This window comes from Protopterus annectens, chromosome 3.part0 (genome assembly GCF_019279795.1).
Source record: "Protopterus annectens isolate FY-2018-M chromosome 3.part0, PAN1.0, whole genome shotgun sequence".
In the NCBI taxonomy this organism is placed as follows: Eukaryota; Metazoa; Chordata; order Ceratodontiformes; family Protopteridae; genus Protopterus; species Protopterus annectens.
Window position 1 is genome coordinate 1,959,242,332 of NC_056731.1, and position 12,074 is coordinate 1,959,254,405.

General features: G+C 43.6%; 1 protein-coding gene across 1 annotated transcript in view; it reads left to right on the plus strand.

Annotated features, from left to right (window-relative positions):
• The window catches only part of CCDC13 (coiled-coil domain containing 13), a 977,767-nt gene that overhangs the window by 701,169 nt on the left and 264,524 nt on the right, over nt 1-12,074 (plus strand). The gene's annotated exons all lie outside the window — the stretch shown is intronic.

The following is a 12,074-nucleotide window of genomic DNA, read 5'->3' on the forward strand; positions in this document are numbered from 1 at the left end:
GTATAAGCTCTGTGGTGTGTCTGATAACTGTGTAACATTATAGTAGACATAACTAGATAGGCAGGAGTTCTAATCCCAATACTGGCAATTGTGTGTGAGTGAGAATAATGTACTGTGTGGGTTATACCATTTTTGACTTGTGCACCACCCTTTACAGTTCCCTTCACTCCAGTTTAGTAGCCCTGTTGATGTCATTCACCTTAGATGTACCTTTGGAGTAAGTGAAATTGTATAAGCTCTGTGGCTCATCTGATAACTGCATAACACTATAGTAGAAATAATTAGATAGGCAGGTGTTCTAATCCCAATACTGGCAAGTGTATGTGTGTGAGAATCATGTACTGTGTGGGTTATACCATTTTGACTTGTGTACCACCCTTTATACTTCCCCCACCCTACTTTACTACTGCTTTTGTTGTCATTCACCTTAGAAGTACCTTTGGATAAGATGAAATTGTGTAAGCTTCGTGGCATCTGCTAATGGCATAATACCATAGTACAAATAACTAGAGAGGCAAGAGTTCTAATCTCAATAGCAGCAAGTCTGTGCATGTGAATCAGATACTGTGTGGCTTATACCATTTTGATATGTGTACCACCCTTACACTTCCCCCACCCTACTTTACTAGTGCTGTTATCATTTACCTTAGCAGTACCTTTGGAGAAGGTGAAATTGTGTAAGCTTTGTGGCACATCTGCTAAATGCATAATACCATAATACAAATAACTAGATAGGCAGGAATGCTAATCTCAATACTGGCAACTGTTAGTGTGAGAATCATGCACTGTGAAGCTTATATCATTTTGAGTTGTGTACCACCATACTCATCCTAATTTAGTAGTCCTGTTGATGGCATTCACCTTATAAGTACCTTTGGATAAGGTGAAATTGTATAAGCTCCATGGTGTGTCTGATAACTACATAACACTAGAGTATACATAAATAGATAGGTGTGTGTGTGTGTATGTGTGTGTGTGTGTGTGTGTGTGTGTGTGTGTGTGTGTGTGTGTGTGTGTGTGTGTGTGTGTGTGTGTGTCTGTATACCACCTCCTGATGCCATTACTTTATATAGTGTGGTAATGGCATCTGCCTCACATGCAGCATGTGAAACCATTGTACAGGCCATATCAGTCCTCTGTACAGATGTGTCTGGAACATCCAGATGTTTGGAACCTATTAGTGCTCTGTGTGCCTTAGCAATGCCCATGTATGTGATATTGTTGCCAAAAAGGCCACAGTGAGTGTACTGACACATATGGCAGCATCAGGCATCATACCTGACTGAAACAGCATACTGATACAACATCTGCTACCCCCAGGCTTGTAGGTGCAATACATGAGTCCAGATGCTTGGTTTTACAAGTGCATTGTTCATGTCATGGGTCACATTAAAGGTTGGGAAAGGTGTGGATTGACATATTATGGTCTCAATCAGTATACATCAGAAACAAATGACATCTTAACAGGTGTGTGTATACATTTTATATCCACTGTATAGCAGTAATGTTTCACATATGTCCCTACCTTAGTCAGTTTGTCCAGAACATTTTGCTGGTGTCTGTCCAGATGTCTTGCACTGACAGGTTGTGAGGTATGTTACAGGAATGTTACATTACCTTCAGATAGGCCCCTGTGGTGACCACTGTGATGCAATAGAATTAACCCCACCACAAGTGAACAGGCACATAAATCAATATGGCTATTAAGTCATAGTTGTGTGCATGGTAACTTGCATGCCCTCCACATGCCTGAGGTACTGTCAAAGCACAACTGAACAGCTCCATACTCATCAGCTTCAGGCTGCTGCCCCATATGCAGACCAGAGTGACTTATGTAGTTGTGGGAGAGAGGTATTGTCAGCAGACTCACATGTGCCTTTGGTAATGGATGCAGCATGTCTGAACATTTACAGTACAACACCCAATACTACACAATTTGCTGTCCTTCACCATAGAGTTGTATTTCTGTGCATTAGAAATCCCCATCCATAACTGCAATCTGACCTGGCACATGCATGTAGATACTGTATAGACACAAGTATGTCTCATACAGTAGTCTACTAATCCCCACTGGGACCTTACCTACACGTTCCTTGTCCATTGTGTGGGTGCCACCCACCTCCAGCAAGTGAGGCTTTGTACCCTGGTGTTGTACTGTGATAGGTGGCCCAGGCTTGGCAAGGAGCTACTCATTTGGTGTCAGTGGTGGCTGCATGGCTGGACCTCCACCTGTGGTTTTGGGGTCCCTGGCTTTGGTAGCAGCCCTTTGCCAGGCATAGCGTATGAGGTTGGTGGCATGGTGCTGCACCTGCTCATATGTACGTGTGTGCAGGCTCACCTAATTTACCCTGTGGACAGGGTCATCCCACAGGGTGGTCCTCTCCCACAGATGTTGCTAGCTTTGGCCCATCAGTACTGTGTGGTTCTGTATTATGGCCTCCATTATCAGGTTGCATTCCACTGGTGAAAAGGTTTCCCACCTGTAATGTGACATTGCACCTGGTAGACACTAACAGGGAAACACATCACAGGACCCCATACATTTAGCAACAGTATGTCTAGTACCTGCACATGTACCTTGAATACCAGTACCCAACACTCACAACCATACGAGTAGCCACCACTCACTACCACAGCATCCCTCTGTAATCTGTCAGCACAGTATCAGCTTGCATTGCATTCCTGGTCCTGATGAGTCATATTGCCCGCAGTGAGGGCAAGTTGATTGCATAATCTGTCATTCCTCATTCAGGTCTGTGTAAATGGATGACATTAGACATCTTTCATGTGGATGATATGTGGATGGTGCTGCAGCTTAATGTGACTATAGTGTGTAATGTAGCTGGGAGCACATGCCTGAGTTCATATAGGATGCAGACTGGGATGATATGATGTCCCATGGATACTTACATTTGTTGCCTTTCAGTAGGCAATATGTATCTGCTCACTGGTGATGATGGGAGAGGTATGGGTGCAGTACATATCCACCTATAGTGATGCTGAGCCAGGGGGTGATGTTTGCCCAGCCCCTATCTGCCGCAGGTTGACTGTAGCTGTGTTGTGTGTGTATGTGATCTTATTGGCCATCATTACAGGTTGGGTTGGTTTGTTGCCTCTGAGAATGCAGACATATGGGAAGATGGCCTTGTGATTGTCCTTGGTGGATGTCTCCAATTTGTACTCATAGTTGGCCTTACAGTAATCTACCTGTGACCTTATATGCTTCTTCAGACAATGGCTGACTTGATGTCAGGTTGGTTCCTGCCCCTACTTTGCCCTGTACAACCAGTATAGGGACCAAGTCTGTGGTTTGTGTAATACTGCTGTCCAGCAAAGGGATTACTCTATTTTGGTGGAGGCAGGTATGACAAGTAAGGTACTGCTGAGTCCATACAGCCATGTATGTGTTCAGTCAGTTGTTTGTAGTGGACATGGCTACCAAGTCATAACACAGTTGGGCAACTCTCCAATTTAGTAATGGTAATCATGCGTATTGTACTAAACATGGCTGTGTCAGGGCAATGCAACAACCAGTAGCTGTAGAAATGTCACTCTTTTGGTTGCACAGTAACGAAGATTACACGTGTACAACATGTACAGCTTTTTTAACTGACATTTTGCATTCCCATGTCTGTTTTCATGAGGTGGACACATACACCTACTCATACTGACATGTGCATAGGTAATACCTCACATACATGTCTGTTCTATGTCAGTATGGCACACTGTATTCACACTCTTGCTGTGCAGTCATCCCTCTCAACCTGTTACAGCAGGACATCTGGGGATGCCATGCATACATGGGTGTAATGGGAAAAAATCAGTGACAGTGTCTTAATATTGCTGAAACATACTTGAGTCTTTCAGTAGCACAGTAGCCTTTGCATTGACAGGCATCCCTGGAGGATGTCCAACAGTCAGATGACAGGAAGAGAGGAGAAAGGCTAGGAGGCTGGTATCGAGGGTAAGAATTGTTAATGTTGGTAGTATGACTGGTATAGGGACCAGGCTAGCTGATATGATGGCCAGGGGATGGTTGATATATTGTGTGTGTGTGCAAGAGACCACATGGAAGGGGATTATGGCTGGGTGTAGGGTAGGCAGGTCACAACTGTGCTATCATGGTGTGGACTGGAGGAGGAAGGGGCTAGGGCTTCTGCTGAAGGAACAGTATGCCAAGAGTGTTTTTGGAGGATGACATAAGTGTCTGATAGAGTGATGTTTCTGAAGCTGTATGCTGATGGTGTAATGATGACTGTTGTTAGTGCATATGCTATGCAAGTTGGTTGTGTGATGGATGAGAAAGAGAAATGTGATATCAGTTGGATGATGTGGTGAAGGCTGTACCCAGTGGTGACAAACTGGTCATTGCAGCAGATGTCAATGGGCATGTTGGTGAAAGGAACAGAGGGGATGGGGAATTGATGGGTATGTATGGTGTTAAAAGGAGTGGAGATGGTGAGATGGTAGTGGATTTTGCAAAAAGGATGGGCACGGCTGTGGTGAATACATACTATAGCATGAGGGAGGACCATAGGGTGACATACAAGAGTGGAGTAAGATGCACACAGGTGGAATATATCCAATGTAGGAGGGCCAGTTTGAAGGAAATTGGAGACTGTAAGGTGGTGACAGGGGAAAGTGTATTTAGGCAGCAGAGAATTTTGGTATGTAAGATGATGTTGGTGTTCGAGAAGATTAGGAGTGTGGGGGCAGCACCAAGGATCAAATGGTGTGAATTGGAGAAAGGGTGATTGTTAGGTGGAGTTCAGGGAAGATTTGAGACATGCACTGGGTGGCAGTGACAATCTAACAAATATCTGGTTAAGTACAGCAGAGCTGGTAAGGGAGACAGCTAGAAGGGTGCTTGGGGTGATATGTGGATGGAGGAAGCAGTACAAAGACACCTGTTGGTGGACCGAGGAAGTACTAGACAGTAAACAGAGACAGACATTGGGGAAGAAGGAGTAGGATTGTCAGAGAGATGAGGAAAGTAGACAGGAGTATGAGGAGATGATGTGCATGGCAAAGAGAGATGTGGCAAAGGCTGAGGATGGGCATATGAAGAGTTCTATGACAGGTTGGACACTAAGGAGGGATGACAGGAATTGTATCAATTGGCTGGACAGATGCACTGAGCTAGGAAAGATGTGCAGCAGATAAGGGTGATGAAGTATATATACTCACAAGCGAGGAGAGTGTGTTGAGAACATGGGCAGTGTACTTTGACAGGCTGATGAATGAAGAGAATGAGACATAGAGAAGGTTGGATGATGTGGGTATGGTTAATCAGGAAGTGCAATGGCTTAACAAGGAGGATGTAAGGATAGCTATGAAGAGGATGAATACTAGAAAGCCTGTTGGTCCACATTACACACCTGTGGAAGCATGGGCTTGTTTAGGGGAAATGGCAGTGGAGTGTTAGCTAGACTGTCTACTGACATCTTGGGAAGTGTGAGGTTGCATGGGGAGTGGAGAGAAAGTGCTTGGGTACTGTGTTAAGAATGAGGTCGATGTGCAGAGCTGAGACAACTACAGAGGGATAACACTGACCAGTCACAGCATGAAGTTTGGGGTAACAGTAGTAGAAGCTAGGTCACACAGGGAGGTGAGTACTGGTCAGCAGTGTGGTTTCATGTGTGGAAAGGACACCATCAATGTGATGTTTGCTCTGAGACTGTTACTGGTGGAATACAGAGAAGATCAGGAGTTGCTCTGTGTCTCTCTGGACTTACATAAAGCATATGACAGGGTGCCTAGACAGGAGTTGTGGTATTGTATGATGAAGTCATGAGTGGAAGAGATATATGTAAGTGTGGTAAAGGATATGTACTAGGGTGGTGTGACAGAATTGAGGTTTGCATTGGGATTCATGGATGTGTTTAAGGTGGAGGTGGGATGACATCAGGGATCAGCTGTGAGCCCTTTCTGATTTGCAATGGTGATAGACAGACTGACAGACAAGATCAGATGGGAGCTCACATTGACTATGTTGTTTGCAGATGACATTGTGATCTGTATTGAGAGTAGGGAACAGCTTTTGGAGTCTGGACATATGCTCTAGAAAGGAGAGGAATGAAGGTCAGCAGCACTAGGACAGAATATCTGTGTATGAATGAGGGGGAGGATTGCAGAATGTTGAGGATGTATGAAGTACAGTTGGCAAAGGTGGATATGTTCAAATGATTGGGATCAACATTTTAGAATAAAGAGGACTATGGAGGACAGAGGGTGAAGAGAGTACAGGCAGGATGGAGAGGGTGGAGAAGAGTGTCAGAAGTGATTTGTGACAGAAAAGTACCAGTAAACGTGATATGTAAAGTCTACAAGAGGGTAGTGAGACCACCTATGTTATATGGGCTGGAGACAGTGGCACTGACAAAAAGGCAAGAGTCAGAGCTGCACATGGCAGAGTTACAGATGTTATGATTAGCACTGGGTGTGACACAGGTGCACAGGTTTAGCAATGTGTATATGACAGGCTCAGGCCATGTTGGACAGATATGAGACAAAGTTGGAGAGGCAGCATTACATCAGTTTGGACATGTGCTGAGGAGGGGTGGTAAGTATATTGGGAAAATGATGGTAAGGATGTAGCTGCCAGGTAAGAGGAAGAGAGGAAGGCCTCAGATAAGGTTTCTGGATGTGGTGAGAGAGGACATGCAGGTGCTTGGTGTGAGAGAGCAAGATTCAGAGGACAGGCAGAAATGGCAACAGATGATCCACTGTGGCAATCCCGAATGGGAAAAGCCAGAGGACAAAGAAGGGGGATGTTGTTATGTCAGTCTTCACAGATTTGGCAAGGATTTGACAGACATAACACAACTCTATGGGTAAATGACTACAAATATGAGGCACACATATGGTCAGTGTGCAGAACACTGGACAGTTGAATGGTATGAGCTCAGTATATAACATGAAGTTCAACACACACATCTGCAGCAGTACTTTACTCTGCAAATACCATGTATAGGTGTCTCAAATTTCCGAGACAAACAAGTATATCCTAGTTGTTTTAACAAGTAAGATATGGATATATACAACATCCCAGTAGATGGCCTAGTCATTACAGACAAAACCACATGCTATGGCCATCAGTGCTGTTCATCAGTTCATCAGTGCAACAAGTCTTGTTGAGACATATGCTTTCAAATCCCTATTTTCCATTATTACAGACCACCTACTGCATTCAATTACATGCTTACTTGTTTCACATAGCTTGTTTTCTGGATTTTTTCACAGATATATCCTTTTTTCACAGTACTTCAGCTTTGCACTGATGAACTGTCTATGACAGAGGTGGTTTGAATAGATGGCAGCTTGTCTTTTGTAAGTAATGCTCATGACCATGTGATGGCCTGATTACCAACTGGTGTTCCACAGTTGCTGATTGCATGCAGAGCAGCTGTGTAGTTATTCTAACAGCAAATGTCATGGCAATACACTTCTATAATCAAGTACTCCATGTGGGTGTTAGCCCTTTCCCTTACTTGTGAGGAAGACATCCTGGAGGTAAGTGAGGTAATAGCTCTTAGAACAAGACCTGTGGAGACAAGCCAACTAAATGGTGGAGAGGATTCAAAACTTAGGGGCAGAATGTGAGTATTGCTGTTATATGTTTTGAATACTGCTTGTTTAACAGGGTTTGTTTGAACATGCTACTTCTGCATCAGTCTGACAAAGTTCTGTGTCTGCATAACTCTCAACTGTAGGGCTATCCACATAATGGCCAGAGGTTTGCCTGTTATGTTTGGTCTGTTCCCCAGACAGGTGTTTTCCTTGGCAAATCAGTAGCATACTCTGGTGATTCCAATAAGTAAATGCTAACATCCATTTGTGTTTCAGACTTTATATCCCTCAAAAAAGATATGTTACAAAAAACCTGTAACAACAGCAATTTTCCTAGTGTATAACAGCAATATTTCAAGTATGGCCATGTTTTTGGGCCTCTGTCCCAAATTATGTCAAGCTTTGTACAGATGCCATACAGTAGGAGGTTGATAGGTAGGGTCTACCATTATTTTGTTCTGTCACTCCTGCTGAGGGGAAAGGGTGGATACTATGTAGGACTCTATACATTCAAGAGGTTGGTGTATGGAGAATGCTCTTAGATGCCCTTGTAACATATTTTATGTGTGGGAGAGTAATAAGTGTTTTAAAATTAGGCTGTTAGAACATGTGAGACATATCATAGGTTCATAGGTTCATACTAGGCTATCTGCCCTGGGGCAATTATAAGCCTAGCCCGATTCTGTATGGCTTACGCCACCCCTTGATTTGAGTATACTGTGCCCTTTTTAAGGTTTAGTTTACTGTGCCTCTGTCTAATAGTGACACAGAAGTAATCCCTGGGACAAACCTACGATCCCCCATCCACCTATCGAGATTCTTCTTGAAGAGATTCAGTGAGGTGCTCTGCCTCACATGAACTGGAATTCTATTCCAGAGTGAAGGGAGCCTCTGGGTTATGAACCTGTCCCTCCAGCAAGTTCTATTTATTTCTGTGCTGAGGTTCAAGTCCCTCAAGCGTGTGGCTCTAAGGGATTTAGATTTACTGAGGTGGAGAATGTCCATTAATTCTGGATTTGACATAGCTTTGTATGTCAGGCATAGATTGCCTCGAAGTAGGCAGTATGCAACTGAGTAGAGCTGGAGTTTTTTTAACCGAGCAGCATATGGCATCTGTTTGAGACCCTTGATCCTCTTGGTGAGATACTTTTGGGGTCTTTCTAATTGCTGCAGGTGTCGGGTAAGGTACATCCCAAAGGGGCATTGTATTCTATGATGGGCCTGATGAGGGTTGAATAAAGGGGCACGATTACCTCTCTTGATCTAGATGTGAAACCCTTCGTGATGAGGTGGGCTATGTAGAAGGTCTTTCTAACCACTTTGGCAATGTGGTTTTCAAAGGAGAGATTGCTATCAACTTGGGTCCCCAGGTCACTAATAACTTTCTCTGTACTTAATGGGTTCCCGCCTATGTGGTAATTTGTGGGCACATTGTTTTTGCCAAAGGGTATGACTATACATTTTTTGGCATTTAGCTTTAAACCATGGCTGGCACCAGTTATCTGTCTCTGTGAGACCTTTTGAAGGATGTTTGTGTCAGCTAGAGAGTCGATTATGGCCCAGTTTGCAGTTCTGCGAACTTGGTGAGCCATAGTCCTCCCACGTTGCCTGTACCTCGGAAAAGTATATACCGAACAAGAGTGGTCCCAGGACAGAACCCTGTGGGACGCCACTTGTGACCGGTTTCGAGTCTGACATGGCTCCAGCAACTCTCACTCTGTGGGTTCTGTCTTTGAGCCAGTTTACGACCCATCTTGTGATATAGGAGTTTATATTTAAGCTGGATAGCTTATCTATGATGCCCGAGTGGGGTATTGTGTCAAATGCCTTTGCAAGGTCCAGATAGGCTGTGTGGACTACCTTCCCTTCATCTATGGCTTTGGTGACTGTTTCGAAGAAGTCAACCAGGTTCAAAAGGCAGGATCTGCCCTTGACAAATCCGAACTGGGTAGGATCTAGTGTCTGTAGGTCCCCAATGTCTTTGTTTATGAGCTCCATGATGATCCTCTCCATAGCCTTGCAGACTAAGCTAGTCAGGCTTATGGGGCAATAGTTTCCAGGGTCCATAGAGGCTCCGCCTTTGTGGAGTGGGACCACTGTTGCTGTACGCCATTCTGTGGGCACATATCCTGTAGTAAGGCTGATATTGTATAACTGTTTTATTTGAGGGATTATTTCCTCTTGGAGTTCATGTAGGACGCAACCTGGGACGCCATCTGGTCCCATGGAAGCAGTGTTTTTTGCTTTGGAGAGGGCAGCCTTCACCTGAGCATCAGAGATGTTTGGGAGGCAGCCCTCTGCTGGGATAGATACTTGCTCTTTTGGTGGGGAGGGGGTGGAGAAGTTTGCACTGAACCTGTCTGCCCGGATATTGGCGATGTCTGTGGGTTCAGTGTATTTTTTGTCGTTTAGAATCAACTCAGAACAAGTCTGGGAGTTGCATCCCAGGTTCCTAACATAACTGAAAAAAGCCTTATGATTGTCTTTGGTGTCCTGTGCAATTTTTCTCTCGAAGCTGGCCTTGGAGGATTTTATAAGGGATCGTAATTTTTTGCTAGTACTGATCAGAGATGCCTTCCCTATTTGGGATTTTGCTCTATAATGTAGTAGCTTCCTCCTTCTGTTTATTTCCTACAGTTTATTTATGGCAGGGGTCCACCAGACTGGACGCCTGCCTTTGGATGATTGGGTCTTGGTTTTGTTTGGGATAGCATGATCCATGCATTCCTGGAGATGTCTGTAGAATGCATTTATATAGGATTCTGCAGTTTGGGCCGTAGTTTCCACTGGCCCTGGGGCCTTGAAGGATTCCACTTCAGTTTTGAGAAGTGAGAAGTTCACTTCTGAGAAGTTTTTCACTGTGGTTTTCTGGGCTGGGGGTGGGGTCGGGATGTGGACATCCAGTGAAATTAATTTATGGTCTGATCTTACCAATGAGGGATACACTTCTGGTGTGGAGCATAGAGTCCCCATGTTGGTAATGATCAGGTCTAGTATGTTGTCCCCTCTTGTGGGAGTGGTGACTAGTTGTTCCATAGCATTTGAGTTTATAATTTCCAGGAACCTTTGGGCTAAGGTGCTGGGGCTTGAGTAGTGCTCCCAGTCAATGTTTGGGTAGTTGAAGTCACCCAATATAATGGTGTTCGGAGAGATCTTCATGTTCTCCAATGTTTTCAGGAAAGCCGAGTGGGATTCCTGACTTTGAGAGGGTGGTCTGTAGGATGCTATAAACTGAAAAGCAGTCTTGTCCACTGTTAGTTGCACATGGATGGTCTCCGATACTTCGTGCAATGCCACTAACCTGGAGGTGTGGATATCCTTGATAAATATGGAAACTCCTCCTCCTTTTGTGGTTCGGTCCGGGTTTTGGGGCCGAAAAGCATGATATGAGGTATAGCCTGGCAGTGCTGGGGTACTCTCTAGAGCCTTGAGCCAGGTTTCTGTCACTGCACAGATATCGATGTTCTCCATACTGAGGAGAGCTTCGAGTGTGTGCATCTTGAGGTTAAGACTTCTGGCGTTAAGCAGCATTACCCTTAGTTTCTTGTTCCTTGTGCTGTCCATGGGGGTGGGTTTGACTTTTGAGCCTTGCCTAAAAAAGGCACTATGGGGGTGGCAAGAGCCTTTGCCAATAATTATTCTCATATTCAATATGTCTCATATTACTGATGAGAAAGAAGACAGTTCTATAGCTGTACATTTTAATAATTCTCACCATGGGGGTAGTAGTCATAAAAGAACATTTGTTATGTACAGAATCAGTTAAAATTCTTAAATGTGATACTTTATCCCCTAGGGGGTTAAATGAGTAGTGTAATTGGTGGCTGTGTATATACATGTAATTAAGTGTAGTGTGTTACAAGGTACTGCTTTGGAAAAAGTCTGTTTTTCAATTTGATCAAACAGTCATAAAAGAACAATTGTTATGTACAGAATCAATGTATGTTTTTAAATGTGATACTTTATCCCTTAGGGGGTTGAATGAGTGTAATTGGAGGCTGTGTATTTAAATGTACTTAAGTGTTAATTGCTTTTTCTAATTAAGGCACATATTTCTTGTAATGTGTTACTCCTTGAAGGCTTTGGCAAAGACATCAGAGTAAAATGAACTTGTGTGAATTTTGGGCTGTTTGCATTTTTCTTTTCTATCTTCACTCATTGTGGTTGTTTTACTAAGAGGTCATTGTATATGTCTGGCCATTGCAGATGGCCTGTCATAATTTTGTAGCAGCTTACTGTTCACTTATTATTTGGACTGGGGGGGGGGCAAATGTGAGTCTCATGGGTCTTTTTGTATCCAACTGTGCATACTGCCTAAGTTATGGGTGGTATATTAGCAGCATATGTTTGTATGGGCATTTAGATATAAATATATATATATATATATATATATATATATATATATATATATATATATATATATATATATATAGATTCACTTTATAAGCTCGAAATCCTGAAATATCAAATTTCAGAATCTCAAAACCATAAAGTGGAAAGCCGAA